Source organism: Panthera leo, chromosome F2 (assembly GCF_018350215.1).
Source record: "Panthera leo isolate Ple1 chromosome F2, P.leo_Ple1_pat1.1, whole genome shotgun sequence".
NCBI classification, from domain to species: domain Eukaryota; kingdom Metazoa; phylum Chordata; class Mammalia; order Carnivora; family Felidae; genus Panthera; species Panthera leo.
This window is the reverse complement of record NC_056695.1, coordinates 21228701-21244515: the sequence shown is the minus strand read 5'-3', so window position 1 is coordinate 21244515 and position 15815 is coordinate 21228701. Positions and strand designations below refer to the sequence as shown.

Below are 15815 nucleotides of genomic sequence, written 5' to 3'. Positions count from 1 at the left end.
CTGCTGCGTCACCTATGGTGTCGTTAAAAACATTCCGTCTCCATCCCGGATCTTCAGAATGAGACTTCATCGAGGAGAGCCCATCAATCTTTATTTTTTCACGATGCTCTGATTTTTAAACGCATTCGATTTGAATGCCATGGTTTCTCATGATTTTGTAGGGGACTAGCATAGAGAAGTTTCTCTAGCAATAAGGGGCTGTGCTATAGAGGGTCTGTTAATCCCTTGTTTGTGTGACTTTGGCCTAAGAAACATGCCTGCAGAAGCCTGAAAAAAAAAAAAAAAGAAGAAGCTGGGGAGTGTAGGGATAAATTTAAAAACAAGGGTATCTTCACCCAGTGGTTAAACAGTAAAAAGTACAGGTCTGTAGAAGAAAACAGGTAGGTCATGTTATTCAAATACATAGAGCACATCATGAATTTGGCTTCTGCCAGCTTCCCGGCACTTTTAGGCTGAAATCTTGGGCTAATTATTTTCCATAACTAATTATAGTTAATTTAATTATTGACCCATGATCTTACCTCTTACAGGAGCCCCCACATTAAAACTTTTAAAACATCCAGCTCTGATTAGGGCATGGAGAATTGGAGGCTCCCATACACTCTTAGGGGAAATCAAACATTGAAGTAGCCTTTTTGGAGAAGAAGTTGCTAGTAATTAGCAACTAAAAAATTCATTTTCCTTTTAACTCAGCAATTTCACTACTAAGCATTAACCCTTATTACACCAGCCATATTACACCTGTCAATACGTGCCAGTAATATGCGTACTGCTAACGTCAAGACCCCCTACTAAGAAACGTGGTAGCACTCATCTTATTTGCTTTTCGTTCTTTATAAATTTAGTGTACTACTTGTGTAATATAATATTAATAACGTACTGTATGTAATAATGTCATAATTACTAACAACGTAATATAACATCACTAGCATCAAGAAGGCGATTAACACTTAATGAGTCCCGACCGTGCCAAGCATTTTCCTGGGACTTGAGCATAACCTGTTCAACAAGCCTACAATTTGGATACGATTTTTCCCCCCATTTTTCCGGAAAACTAAGCATCAAAGGGGTAGGCAACTGGTGCAGGGTCATGGCTGATAAATGCAGAATCAAACTCCGAGACTTTTCCTCGAAACCAGCTCCCTTTTAGACTACACCACCAGGAAAAAGAACATCCAAGAGCATTAATACTTCTAGAAACATCAGCACTATAGGGTTTCTGAATAAACTTACCTCGCTTCAATATAACACTTTTAAAAATCAAGAAAGATCAGGAACTATTATGTAGAAGGAGCCATTAGAACCAAAAAAAAAAAATCACTTTCAATATTTTAAGCCAATTTTAATGACTTAAAAGAGTGGAAAAACACTCATGATGCTTTTTCTACCTCTTTTCAGCTGCTTTCCTCTTGGCTCACAAACTCCCATCACTGTCTCACAGCAGTGGAAGAATTATTTTTATCTCACAGAGGACTTGGAGATTTCTTCCTAATAGCTCTGTTCAATTCTTGGGTAAATAGGAATAATTCCACTGCCTCTTTAAAACTTTGTCGCTCGTGTGCATTATACGGGATGCTGGGGAATGTGTGGAAATGTGCGGCTGGGCTCAGATTCACAGCCTGAGGTTACAAGGCTCCACGCCAAGTTTTCACCTACATGGAATCATTCGGCAGGCTTAACCACTCTGCCTCTACCCTAAGGAAAATACTAACATGATTTAACTGCAGTTAAGAATTCCAGTAGGTACTTACTAAATGTGGCATAATCTTTTCCATGCGTGGAGAAAAGGAAATCATTTTGCTAATCTTTGCCTCACTCAAAACAATCACGTTTCAGAGCTCAATTCTCCATCAAAGCTGGAACAATTTAATAAACTTCCAATGGATTTGGTATAAAAGATGTCATTATGGGAAATCCAACAAATTCGTGGGTACAAGAGCTTTACAAAAAAGGTTTACGTGGCTAAAATACATCAAAAACATTAAATGGTTTTCTTTGATACAATCGCTTTCACCCTTTGCTCGGACCTTCTCTTAGCACTATTCTCTTCACTATTTAAGATCGTTTTGGGGATGTGATGTGGGTGCAGGGGAATACACTCGTCAGTCACATGGAGAGAAGGGAGAAATTCACAATGCAAATGATAGGAGAGTGAACCTCCCAGAGAGGAGAACTACATGAAAGGGGATAGCATCTGGAAGAGAAAGTATTTCTGGCCAAACCTGTGGGACCGCAGGCAATGTGGTTATACCTCTGTTTGTAGTTTCCCTGTGATCTCTTGCCAAGGGCAGATAATTTAGCAACGTTTAAGAATAAAGGAATGATTTACCTTATAGCTGATGTGGCAGGAAAATCACTTTAGAGTATTTTTTCACAGGCAATGGGATAGTAAAGACAACAGCCCGGGTTTACAATGAAAAGGTAGCACCATCTATAATGAAAAGCCAGTTCAGAGACCCTTCTAAGGAGTGAAGACCACAAATTTGAAATGAAGAAAATCCAAGTCAAAAGCCAGGTCAGTGTTCAAATACGTTTATTTAGAAATTCACAGGCAAATATTTCAGTTAAAAGGACGAACTTAGCTGTTGCTGCTTCTACCAAGATGGCTTAGCAATTTGTGACTTTCTATGGGCACAGCAGTGGTCTAGAGGCTTCATAAAGATCTGGTGGGGGTGGTGGAACAGGTGGCTGTGATCAGTTTGATTGCCTCTTGGGGAGGACGGTGTAAACCATGTTGCAAGCTAAAGAGTAAACCATATGAGTAATTTTAAGGAGGTGTTTAATGCCCAAGATTGTTAGATGAGATATTTTACCAGTAGGAATGAGTTTAAACACAAATGGCCCTTGCTAAGAGAAATGTGTCAGAAATAGCTGGGGCTAGGGGCACCTGGGTGGCTCAGTCGGTTAAGCGTCCAACTTCGGCTCAGGTCAGGATCTCAAGATTTGTGAGTTCAAGCCCCGTGTCGGGCTCTGTGCTGACAGCTCAGAGCCTGGAGCCCGCTTAGGATTCTGTGTCTCCCTTTCTCTACTCCCTCCTCCCCTGCTCACGCTCTGTCTCTCTCTCCTTCAAAAATAATAAACGTTCAAAAAAATTTAAAAAAAGAAAGAAAGAAATAGCTGGGGCTACACAAAACTGAAGAGTTTATGGTGAGACCTCCTAGTCCCGTAGAAACATGTTCTGCAGTGAAGACAGAAGAAAAGACAAATGAAAAACTTCTTCCTGAAGTTTAGGAGTTGATGCTACCCTATAAGGTATTTCTCTAATTGGGGAATTTCGATATTTGTTATGATAGATAAGGACAGTGCAGAGCTACTAATAGCTCTCCGATGGCCAATTTATTCTCCCCTTCCAGGAGAACCCCATTTTTTTTCAGGATTGCAATGTACTCATTTGCAAAGAACTAAAGAAATGACTGGTTTTCCAGCCTCCTTTAGTTAGGAGCGCTCACAACTGTAGTTCAAGAAATGAAGTGGAAGCAAAAGGGACTGGACGGCCTTTAAAAAATTGTCAAAGGCTATTGACGCAACTGGGACATGCTCCTTCTGCCCTTTTCCTTCTTCCCCTGATATGTGCACAGTTTGCCTTGGACTCAGATGCCATCTTAGGAGCATAATGACAAGAGACACATCCTGAGAGTGGCAAAGAGGAAGCCCAAATTCTTGATTTGCCAGGAAGCTGCCACCTCAGACCTGAACTACCTAACTCCATTCTTCCTTTGCATTAGCTAAAAATGACCCCTAATTTATTTAAGCATTGGGGGGTTTTGAGGAGGAGAGGATAAAGGGTGGGGTGGGGGGGTCCCTATTACTTACAGCAATGCCACAACTCACTTACAGAGACTAAGATGCATATTAGACATTTTCTGTCCCATTCGACTGCTAGAGAACCATTCTTCTGGTCTACCAAGCTCAGATGTTTCAAATGTAAAATTTCCATCTTAACTTATCTAGAAGTAAATTACTATCTGATCCCTTTACTCCCAACACTAACCATTTATCCAGTGCAAGGGATGAGAATTCTAACTTTAAGAGCACTGTGGGGGTGCCTGGGTGGCTTAGTTGGTTAAGCGACTCTCGATTTCAGCTCAGGTTATGATCTCGCGGTCGTGAGATAGAGCTTCGTGCTAGGCATGGAGGCTGCTTGAGATTCTCTCTCTCCCTCTCCCTCTGCCCCTCCCTGCTCGCTCGCTCGCTCTCTCTCAAAAAAAAAAAAAAAAAAAAAAAAAAGAGCACGGTGGAGGTCATTCCACAGTGAGACTAAGTAGAGGTGAGGGGGCACACTGGGGCATGCACATGGTTTCCCACCACCCAGAGATTTCTACTAATCTTTTTGATTGCCGCTCAAAACTCCATCCAATGTTTTAGAGAAATCAACCAACTAAAAATCTAAATCTTTCCAATATCTCTACCTTCTTTATAATCACATTCAGCAAAAAGTAAAATTATATTTAAAAATAGCTGTAGATAGACAAAACTGAAGAGTTTACTGTTAGTGCTCCCAACCCCATGGAACCATGTTCTGTAATAGGAATAGATAGAAGAAAAGAGAAATGGACAAAATTTTTGTTGGGATTTTAGGAGTATCTTAAGGCTTTAAGGAGCATTTAAAAAAAATTTTAGGTTTATTTATTTTGAGAGTGAGAGCAGGGGAGGGGCAGAAAGGGAGGTACAGAAAGAATCCCAAGCAGACTCTGTACTGTCAGCACAGAGTTTGATGTGGGGCTCGAACTCACAAACTGTGAGATCAAGACCTGAGCCAAAATCAAGAGATGCTTAACTGGCTGAGCCACCCAGGTGCCCCTAAAGGACATTGTAAGCATGAATTTCCATGCAGACTTCAAATAAGAGAACTTAAAATGAAAAGTGATTGTAAAATAATTAAATGATTTTTTTTTTTTTATTCCCCAAGTTTCCATTTTGAGAGTCATTTACCTCTAGAAATGAGGAAGATAGAGGCAGCTGTAATTCACTGTTCTAGGTATCTCAGACTATCTGCAGACTCAAAATGTAAATAATGAATTGGTTGGGGTTGGCCAAATCTGCTCTATCGAGCTTACAGTGCCACTGACAGACGGGTGTAGGAGGACCTTCCAGTTCAAGAAAGACCAGGATGTACAGGAGAGATGGGCTGGGGTGGAGGAAAGGCCCACCTACTGCCTTGCTCCTCCTCTTCCGACCCCACCCACTCTGTGGAACCCTTCAAGGATCTTGACAACAGAAAGCAAATTCAGCCCTTTAATGGTGACCATGACGGTGAGATGCAGGGGCTTGTTCTTTGTCCAGCATGGATTGATCGCCTTGTGTATGAATCCAATGTTAGCCCCACAGCAGTGGGGGACACCATCCTCCCCACTCGAAAACCTGGAGGTTAAGTGGACAGTTAGGGCCAGTTATAGCAGAAGGTAGAGATTTTTACAGCAGTGATGGGTCTCCAGAGGCCAAGTTCCACGTGGCTTCATCCTACGACCCCTACAACCTCTTATGGATGAGCTTCCTATTTTAAAATGTGGATGGAAAGAAGGAAAGGGAAATGTAAAGCAGCTCGTGTTTATTCTCAAAAGGGAGAGTGGTGACATATGCAGATTAGATAGAGGGTGACTTTGGAAGCAAATGTAGCACAAACTCTGGGGTGACAGACCTGGGTTTAAATTCCAGACTTATGATTACATGAAAAGTGGAGGTGATAGGAGGCACTCTTATTGTCCAGTGACCTACTTTCCAAGAAACCAGTCCCAACTTCCCTTAAAGAATGGTTTGCAAGGAGTTGGAACCACATACGGAGCACCAGCTACCCTGAACGAAACATGCTCCAGGACTCCCAGAAAAGCTTCCTGGTTGGAGTCTTGAGTTTGTAAACATACACTTTTGCTTTAGACTTTGTTACTTTGATAAAAATAGCCACGTTTTCTTTTTTTTTAATTTTTTTTTAATGTTTATTTATTTTTGAGAGAGACAGAAATGGAGTGTGAGCAGGGAAGGGGCAGAGAGCAAGGGAGACAGAATCCAAAACAGGCTCCGGGCTCTGAGCTGTCAGCACAGAGCCTGAGGCGGGGCCCGAACTCACGAACCGTGAGATCATGACCCCAGCCGTAGTAGGACGCTTAACCGACTGAGTCACCCAGGCACCCCCAAAATAGCCAAGTTTTCTAAAGATGAGTCCGTGTACAAGTTTTGATAATATTAAGAGACACCGTATCTTATCATAAGTATCATACTAATCCTATATCTTATTATAAGAGAAACAGTAATGATGTCAAAAAAAAAATTTTTTTTTTTACTGCTACTGTTATTACTGTATGACTTGGAGGCAGCAGGAGAGTTTGGGGGAGCTTCCTGTGCTTCCACTGGGAAGGAGGAGGACCGTCCTGCTTTAGAAGACGTAAGAGCTTTTACTGCTGTGGTGAAACAGGGGCCTTGCCCCATGTTGGGAAAGTGGGAGCTCAGGAGAGGAAAGGGCCAGTGATGTGAGCTGCCGAGGCAGAGATGGGCCCCTGGCTGCCTCAGGAGAGCATCCGAGGTGGGTAAAGAGAGAGGGGGGCTGCCCCAGACCCTGGCAGGGAGGGCTTGAGAGGCCAGTGGTCCCTCGGTGGGGATTCAGCTCAGAACGCGGTGGGGTGATGCAGTCAGGGCCGCGCATGCCCGAACGTACGGTGGCGGACGGCTGTGAAAGTTGGGGAAGCGAGGGTTGGTGGCACGATATATGTTTTGAATTTATTTCCCGATTTCTGTGCCAGAGGCTTTTTTTTTTTTTTTTTCACATGGTTTTTTTTTTCAGACTTATGGTCAAGTTTTCCATCAGGTTCCATCCTAGCGACCACAAACGAGACTTACATTTCTGGGTTTGGAGTTGCTCATGTGGGCAAAACCCGGCACTTGTACAAGCAGAAGTGTACGTGAAGAAGGAGTTCTCAGTCCCACTTCACTGTGGAAAAACCCAGCCCACGCCGCCGACATCCACACAGCAGTCGACGCTGGCACTGAAGGGTCTGCGCCATATTGCCTCGGGCCGCAGGCCAAGAGCAGGTGCCGTTCCCCTCAAAAGCATGCTAGTGCATTCTGGAGCCAGAACTGGACCTCTAAAGAATTGTCTCAGGCAATATCTCAAACTACATGTATGTGGGAGGCGGCCCCAAGTGGGACTACAGTCTCAGGTGACTGCCCTGTCCCTACTTCAAGTTAGCTGCTAATAATACCAAAAAATGAGAACGGCGCTTTTAGCAGAAAAAGCATTCTCTAACTGCCAAAATATATTTTTCTCTCAAAAGGGAAACAACCCTGCGCAAGAAAACCTTTTAGCTGCTTGTTGACCTGACGTCATCCTCTACAGCTCTATGCTAATTACCTCTCTGTTAATTAAAATCTAGAGTACTCATAACACCTGTAGCCCAGCTTGGACACACTTGTGATTCATGACCTTCAACTTCAAAAATCAATTTCAAAAAGATACTCCTACAATTTTTCTTGCCTGGTGGGACCCCAGGAGTCTCTCCACAAAAATCCTTGATTTGTTTCCAGAACTTACCTCATGACTCCCGTTGTCTCTGGGAAGTGATATCGTTCTAATGGGATCTCAGCAAACTGTTAGATCAGCCAGTTCAGCCCAATTCCCAAGCCAGGAAACAGCCCTTAGCAGCCTTCAGTATGTCTGCATCCTTTGAAATGTATATTTTAAAGGTAAAGATAAATTTTTTCTGAGTCTGAAGAAGACTTTAGATATTGTCAAAGGAACCCTTTTTCCTGCATGTGAACATTTTTCTAGAAGTTGAAGAAGCCACGCTTACCACAAGTGTATCTTTAGAAAGCTGCATTCACTGTAATTATACATGACTTATAAAGCACATTAGGCAACTGTGTGTGTAAGTAAATGAGGATCCTCAGCTGTGTGACTCCCGAAGTGCCTGGTAAAGATTACAAAGTTCCAAATAGGTAATAAGCACTTTGTGGAGGGCAAAATAACAGAATTCCGTTTTCATATTAGCAGGGTGAATCTTAGATTTGTGAGAAATGAGGGCGTTTTGCAAACTATAGCAACACTACTGTTCCAGTTCAGGCCACTTATACCAATGTGTCTTGTTACCCTTTCTGACAGAGCTTGCTCACAGGCTTTTAATATACTTCATCATCATTAGAAACAATAAGTTGTACTCTGAAACTTCAGAATTCCCAAGCAAGACGATGCAGTATATTAAACTCTTGTAGCCATCTGTGTTACGAAGCATTTCATACACACATGCATGCATACACATGTGTATAGACCTACATTCGTATACACATATGTATCAACATACAAATACATACATATATATATATATATATATATATATATATATATATATATATATGTATGTATACACATACTTATCCTTTTGTGCTCTGAGAAGAGATCTCTCTTGTGCTACGGGATGATCCTCATTGACTTTAAAAATGATCAGGGATGGGGCGCCTGGGTGGCTCAGTTGGTTAAGCGTCGGACTCTTGATTTCAGCTCAGGTCATGATCTCGCAGTTCATGAGTTCGAGCCCCACATCCAGCTCTGCACTGACAGTGCAAAGCCCTGCTTGGGATTCCCTCTCTCTTCCTCTCTCTGTGCCCCTCCCACATGCTCTCTCTCTCTCTCTCTCTCTCTCTCTCTCTCTCAAAATAAATTAAAAAGTTTAAAAAAATGATCAGGGAGGGTGATAATCTTAGATATGGCAGGTCTTTTCTCATACAGATCCCCATTTATTTGGGATTAAAGAGAGTCACTTATTACTACTAGGAAAACGGCTCTCCTCAGAAAATCCTATGGATTTTATGGGGCAACTGGGTGGCTCAGTCAGTTAAGCCTCCGGCTCTTGGTTTCGGCTCAGGTCATGATCTCACGGTTTCATGAGTTCGAGCCCCGTGTCAGGCTCTGCGCTGGCAACATGGATCCAGCTTGGGATTCTCTCTCTCCCTCGCTCTCTGCCCCTCCCCCACTTGCACTGTCTCTGTCTCTCTCAAAATAAATAAATGAACTTAAAAAAGAAAGAAAGAAAGAAAATCCTATGGATTTTATTGTGCTGTTGAGTATTTTCCACAGGCACTTTTTTCATCCTTCTCACAGAGCCTCATCATCTCCTAAACTAGTTCTCCCACAGGGGTGATTTCTGCCTCCAGCGGACATTTGGCAATGTGTGAAAACATTTTTGGTTGTCACAATTGGTGGTGGGGGGGGGGTGGTTTGGAGGGGGGAGTGATGCTGGAACCCCGTGAGTAGAGGCCAGAGATGCCTGCTGAGCCCCCTGCAAAGCACAGGACCGCCCCCACAACACCTGCACAATAACAAGTCACCAGGCCCAAAATATCAGTAGTGCCGAAGCAGAAAAATTCCATTCATTAAAAGTCCCTCCCTCACTCAACATTTATGCTGCCCTTCCAACTTTCAAAACTGAGTTAACTCTGATTACCTAGAAGACTCCTCTCAATAATCAACCAAAAGCATGTTGACGTGCTGATAACTATTCACCCTTGAACGCCAGAATCATTCATAGCCCAGGTATTTAGCTCTAGAAATATACCTGTCCTCTCTCAGATGCAAAAGTTGGTTAAATCTAGTTAATGTATCCATCGGGACATGGTATATAATGAAAGTTAGGGGTAAAAAAAGAGTACGTGTACGAGCTTCCTAGGGCCGCTACGACAAATTACCACAAACTGGGGGAGGGAGGAGTGCTTAAAACAGTTTATTCTCTCACAGCTTTGGAGGCCAGAAGTATGAAATCAAGGGGTCAGCAGGGCTGTGCTCCCTCTGCCATCTCCAGGGGAAAATCCTCCCTGTTTTTTCTGGCTTCTGGTGGCTCCAGGCGTTCTTTGGCTTGTGGCCCCATCATTCCAGTCTCTGCCTCTGTTGTCACATGGCCTTCCGTCCTGTGTCTTCTCGTTTGTGTCTTATAAGAAACTTGCCACTGGATGTAGGGATCACCTGGGCAATCAATTAATTATATCTGCAAGGGCCATTTTCCTAAATAAGGTCACATTCACAGGTTCCAGGTAGATAGATCTTGTGAGGATCTATCTCCCAAGATATCAACCCAAGACAGTGTGTGTGTATTTACACAAAATTACAGTGACAAGGCTATGCTCACAATAAGCAAAACATTTTCTCAAAGTGTAAAATAAGGTTTAGCATATTTTTACTTGGATCAATAGTCTCCCTACAACTTCTGTCTTTTGAATTTAAAACTCCATCATCTCCATCTATAAACTACATCAATTGTTTACAATAAAGACCAGGTATCAGAAAACCTGGTGGCTGGAGAGAACTTCAGAGAGAAAGTAGCAGGCTTACTTCTGGATATGTAAGATGTATGACACAAAGCAGGAGAGGTGCAGCTTTAGAAGGTACACACTTCCACAATCCTTCTAAGTAGCTCTCCAGTGTTTCATGGTTTCATCGGGAAAAGGCAACAACAGAAGATCATGGAACTCAAAGGAACCTCTAAGAGAAAAAAGAAAGACCTTGAAAGACATTTTGTTAAAATCTCTTTATTTTAGAAATTAGGCAACTAAGATCCCAAAGACTTTCATCTTTGGTTGCTTGCTCTCCCATGTCTTAACTGACGCCAGATTAGAAACTCAATTAGAAGCTCATCATTCTTGACCAATGTTCATTCTCTACATGTTACATGATGTCTAACCTACTCTCTTCCTACTATAAAGTAAACCCATTCTTCTGATCTTCTTTTAGTTGAAAGAGAGAGGAGGCCCCCATCCATAAGATGTATTCTCTTCTTACACCCTGAATAGTCAGGTCAGGCTACCATAACAAAATACCCTAGACCTTATGTCTTAAACAACAGAAATCTATTTTCCTGCAGTTCTGGAAGGTGGAGGTGTGAGATCAGGATATCATCATGGTTGGGTTTTTGTGAGAGTGCTCTTCCTGGCTCACAGGTGACCGCCAACTCACTGGGACCTCACATGCCTTTCCTTCGTGTTTGTGCAGAGAGAGAGAGAGAGAGAGAGAGAGAGATAAGCCCACTAACCCTATCAAATTAGGACCCCACCGTATCAACTCATTTGCCCTTAATTACTTCCAAATACAATCACATTGGGGGTTAGGTCCTCAATGTATGAATTTTGAGAGGACAATTCAGTCCATAGCACAGATCCTATCACCTTATGTCAATAAAAAGTATTATACTTGCAAAACATTTTTTTCTATAACTTGGTGATTTGCTCCATTTAACAAATTGAGAAACTGAGGCTCAGAGAAGTCAATCGGTTGGCCCAAGTTCATACAGTGAATAAGATGCAATCCAGAACACAGCACGTCTTTTATCTGGATTCTGGAGCTCTCTCCCAGTGTTCAGGATGACCTTGTGTACTGGTCACCTGTTAGTAGTTGTCCTTATAAAGCATCTACAAGCACTGTGAAAACAAATGGCTTCTGACAAGGCCCTTGGAGAGACCTATGGAAATCTAACATTGTAATTCTTGTACATGACCATCTGACACATTAGTGACTTAAACCCCGTAGAATGGAAACAGTTTAATATGTCATCTGTTCTCATGCGCACCAGGACTATGGCTCGAGAGAGGATTCAGCTGTTCCCACAGTAAGCCACCAACTCCTACAAAAAAAAATTTTAAAAAAATCGTAAAGGAATAAATGATTATTCACGGTGACAAAAGCACAAGTATTTCGAACAAGAAAACATTATGTTAAAGAATGTAAGAGGGAAAAAACCACCCTGATACAGATTCATTCACTGAGCTTTTCAATGTAACTTCTAAGATGAAACACACAAGAAACGTTTTATGCCACTATATAGTATGAAGGTTTTACCAAATATAAACAGCAAAAATACCATCTGTTGATAGTGATACGTATTTCTAGATGATTCGGGGTATAAACATAGAAACGTAACACGTAAGATATTTTTAGTTAAAGTTAAAAAAAGCTTTTCCCACTTATGTTTGCTAGTAAAAATTATTAATTTTTATAGGTATGATGACACTGTTGTTACAGAAGAATTACTGTAGAGATTCAAATGGAAGTAAATATTGAGAAATGGAATGGGATAGGTTTTAGGTCTGTAATGAACTTTCAAATTAAAAAATGAAGCAAATAATGTATTAAATCTCATTTATGTATATGGTAGCTCATTACACTATTCTTTGAACTTTTATCTCTGATTTTATGTTTTGAGAGATTGTCTAAAAATTTACAGTAAGAACAAAAAGAATGAAGTTACCAAAATCTTAGAAGCAAAATATAAATAGTGTATTATTTAATAGAATATGACTACTCGGTATTGCATGAATGGCTCACATAAGAGGAACCCAAGAGAAAAGATGCATACACACACACACACACACACACACACACACACACACACACACACCTGTTCAGAGAAACATACACATTTTTCCAATGTCTGTTACTAGGAGGACATATTGATCGATAGATTTGAAGCAACCATAACTATTTTTAGAATTAAAAAAGAGAATAATAATTTCATTTTGAGTAGGCTAGGCCTGTTTGATTTTTTTGACATACAAAAAAAACCTGTACACAATTAATGTATACAACTTGATGATTTGGGAGGTGAGGGTACACCCATGAAACCATGACCATCATCTATTCCATAGGCCTTTCCACCATCTCCCAAACTTTCCTCCCACCCTCTTATTTATTGTTGTTATTTTTTGTGATAAGGACACAACCTAAGACATACCCTCTTAGTAAATCTTTAAGTGCACAATACAATATCATCAACACCAGGCACAATGCTATCCAGTGGACAGTTTGACCTTGATAGCCAGAATTCTTCATTTTCTGATCCAAAACAAATACAAAGACGCACCTTCAGGAGAACTGAATCCACACGCACCTACTATTAAAAGCAGAGTTTGTGTGGAAAGCACTCATGAGCACACACACATTCTCTTTAAGCTTTGATTTGAAAGACTTTTTGAAAGGTTAGAAACCTTCCCCCCAAGGGTATTCAAAAAGCCAGAAGTAGCTTTTTGTCACTTGCTCTGAATTTTTTCCCCCAAGACGAAATACAGGAAGCCGACTCAGAGTAGCTAGTAAATTCAGTCATTTTAAGGGCTCCATACTTCCCCCTCTTCTCTCCCTCTCAGACTCCATTCTTGCCCCTCCCCAGAAGTACAGCAGCCAGATAGCAGACAGAGAGCACCTTGAGTGCAAGTGGAGCCTCCGGCCTACCTGAGGGGCTTTCATTCAAATAAAGCTTCCCATTTTGCCTCTCTCATGAATGGTGTATGTGTGAGAGCAGGAGGTAAATACGCCAGGAAGACAAATCTGGTCACACGCTCAGAGTCTCCTCACTCCCGTCTTTGGAGAACACCATCTTACCTCTGGAAGCCATTAGTCCCCATCACCTCCCAGTTTGCAGCTACCATAGTAAATTCATTATTTTATTTGACAAATAACTCTGCGTTTGACCTCACATGATTAGAGAATGTGGGAACGCGTGGGGTTAGGAAAGATGTTAAGCCAAGTTACAGGAAAGAAGACGAAACCTCACCTCATAGGAGGAAGACAAATGAAGTGTGCATAAGTGCAAAACACATCTGTGAGCTCTCGCACAACTTAGCCCTGGGAGTTTACAGGAGCAAATGCCACACCTCAAATACTGAGTGGCTGGAGACAAAGAAGCAGTGTGATCAGTTGACTGTCTCACAATTTTAGGAAAAGCTGAAATTGTAGATATAATATTTTCCTATTAACAAAGAAATAATTGTTTCTTTAAAAAATATTCACCTCTAACCCCATCCCTGGGAAATGGTACGCTATTAGCACCTTGATCCACAGACTTCCAGATGCTTAGAGAGGTTTTCCTTGAGAAATCTAGCTTAAAAAATGACCCAATCCATCACTATCGGCCCCACTGTGAACACTTTGGTAGCAAAGGTCAGAAAATCCACATCAGACTGGTTGACGCAAGGAGGGATATTAATCCAGAGGCTCAAATGAGGTCTCTCTCAGGTCTGCCGTCCTTCACAATGGCTTCATTTGCAGATGCCCTGTGATGAAAAGAGGGCCACAGCAGTAAAAGGCTATCTTCTCCCAGATTTAAATCCCTGAGGTCATAAGCTCCCCTCCCTACCAGTTGCTTTTACAAAAGACCAAGTAATGGCTCCAGTTGCATTGTGTGGTCATCCATGAACCGACTACTTTGGTCAGGGGAACACAATGAACTCAGGAATGCTAAATGCCCGGGAAATAGAGAAATGAGGAAGAATGCCTTTTTTTTGTCTCTACGAGTGACTAATCAAGCAGTGTTGCTTATGCTATAGTGTTGCAGACTATATGAAGACTTCTTTAAATTTCTACTCACAGCCTCCTGAATGTACCAGGCCATACTCACAATGGTCATTTCATCTTCCCAACTAGTGACCAAATTTTGTTACTGACAAGCATCTCACCTGGTTCCTTCTGCCCTCAGGTCAATGGTTCTCCTGGGTGGCTCCCAAATCCCTTGGGATATAGACACCTGGCATCTATATTCCAGCTGACTTTCAAATTAGAGTGTCCCACTCTGTCACCCATCTCTCTCTTTCTCTATCCCTGACTCTGTCTTGCTCTCTGGCTCTCTCTGCTTAAAACATCTAAACTCTTCCTCTTTAGCACTGTGCAATGTTGTGTCTGTTCAGAGGGCCTTTTGAAAGACAGCATTTGGTTGACTTTCAGATCATTGCTTTATGTATATTGTGGAAGACAAGACACTAAAGAGAGATTTGGCTCCACCTGGAATATACGTAATTACATAAGAGACCACAGACGTGACGGGTCAGATGGTACTGGGGGTTGGTGGGTAAGACTGGAACCCCACTCTGTCATGTTGCTGCCTCCTAGGGACGCTAACTGCGTCTTCATGGAGTAAAAGAGTTCTGGGGTAAATTATGAGTGGACCAGTTTCTAAAGCAATACCTGAAGGCCTACATGTCATAATGGCCACTGTGATGGCAGGACTACCTCTGTCTCTATGGAGATAAAGACAGAGTCCTCAAGGAAGACAGGGAAGAACACAGAGTCAGTCTGCTTTGGTCTGAATCCACAACTCTGCAACCGGCTAGCTATGCAACCTTGAACACACCTTGAACAAGATAACCTTAAATAAATACAACCTTGACGTCTCTGTGCTTCATTTTTCTTGTATATAAAAAAGGAGATATATTAAGAGGTGCCTGGGTAGTGGAGTCGGGTTAAGTGTCTGACTTCAGCTCAGCTCATGATCTCACAGTTTGTGAGTTGAGTTCAAGGCCCACACTGGGCTCTGTGCCGATGGTGCAGAGCCTGCTTGGGATTATGTCTTTCCCTCTTTCTGCCCCTCCCCAGCTTGCTTCTCTCTCTCTCTCTCTCTCTCTCTCTCTCTCAAAATAAATAAACAAACTTAAAAAGAGAGAGAGATTAAAACTACCTACCTCCAAGTGCCTGGATGGCTCAGTCAGTTAAGCATCCAACTCTTGACTTCTGCTCAGGTCATGATCTCACAGGTTTGTGAGATTGAGCCCTGCATGGGACTCCATGCTGAGAATGCAGAACCTACTTGGGATTCTCTCTCTCTGAGAATCCCTTCACCTGCACGCTCGTTCTCTCTCTCTCCCTCTCAAAATAAACAAACAAACAAGCAAACTTAAAAAACCTCTACCTACCTCATGGGATAATTCTGAGGATTAACTAGAACAACACACATGAAGGGCTTGCCACAATGTCTGGTACATAAGACCTCCATCAATGTTAACTGATATAAACAGTATCACTACCATTCCCACTACTAGAAACTACATGGTGATTTAGGAACACGGATTTTGGAGCCAGA

At 42.0% G+C, this 15815-nt stretch overlaps 1 long non-coding RNA gene across 5 annotated transcripts; it reads right to left on the bottom strand.

Annotated features, from left to right (window-relative positions):
• Positions 1-9699: 9699 nt before the first annotated feature.
• Positions 9700-14872, bottom strand: LOC122210904. 5 transcript variants are annotated; one of them, XR_006198364.1, is made up of 6 exons: positions 14741-14872; positions 13754-14016; positions 13518-13633; positions 11541-11594; positions 10310-10459; positions 9700-9965 (listed from the first exon to the last, which is right to left on the bottom strand). It is a non-coding gene; the product is annotated as an uncharacterized LOC122210904 (long non-coding RNA). The 5 variants fall into 5 exon arrangements; XR_006198362.1 differs by lacking the exon at positions 14741-14872 and having other exon boundaries at positions 13754-14085; XR_006198363.1 differs by lacking the exon at positions 14741-14872 and having other exon boundaries at positions 9700-9943; positions 13754-14085.
• Positions 14873-15815: the final 943 nt, after the last annotated feature.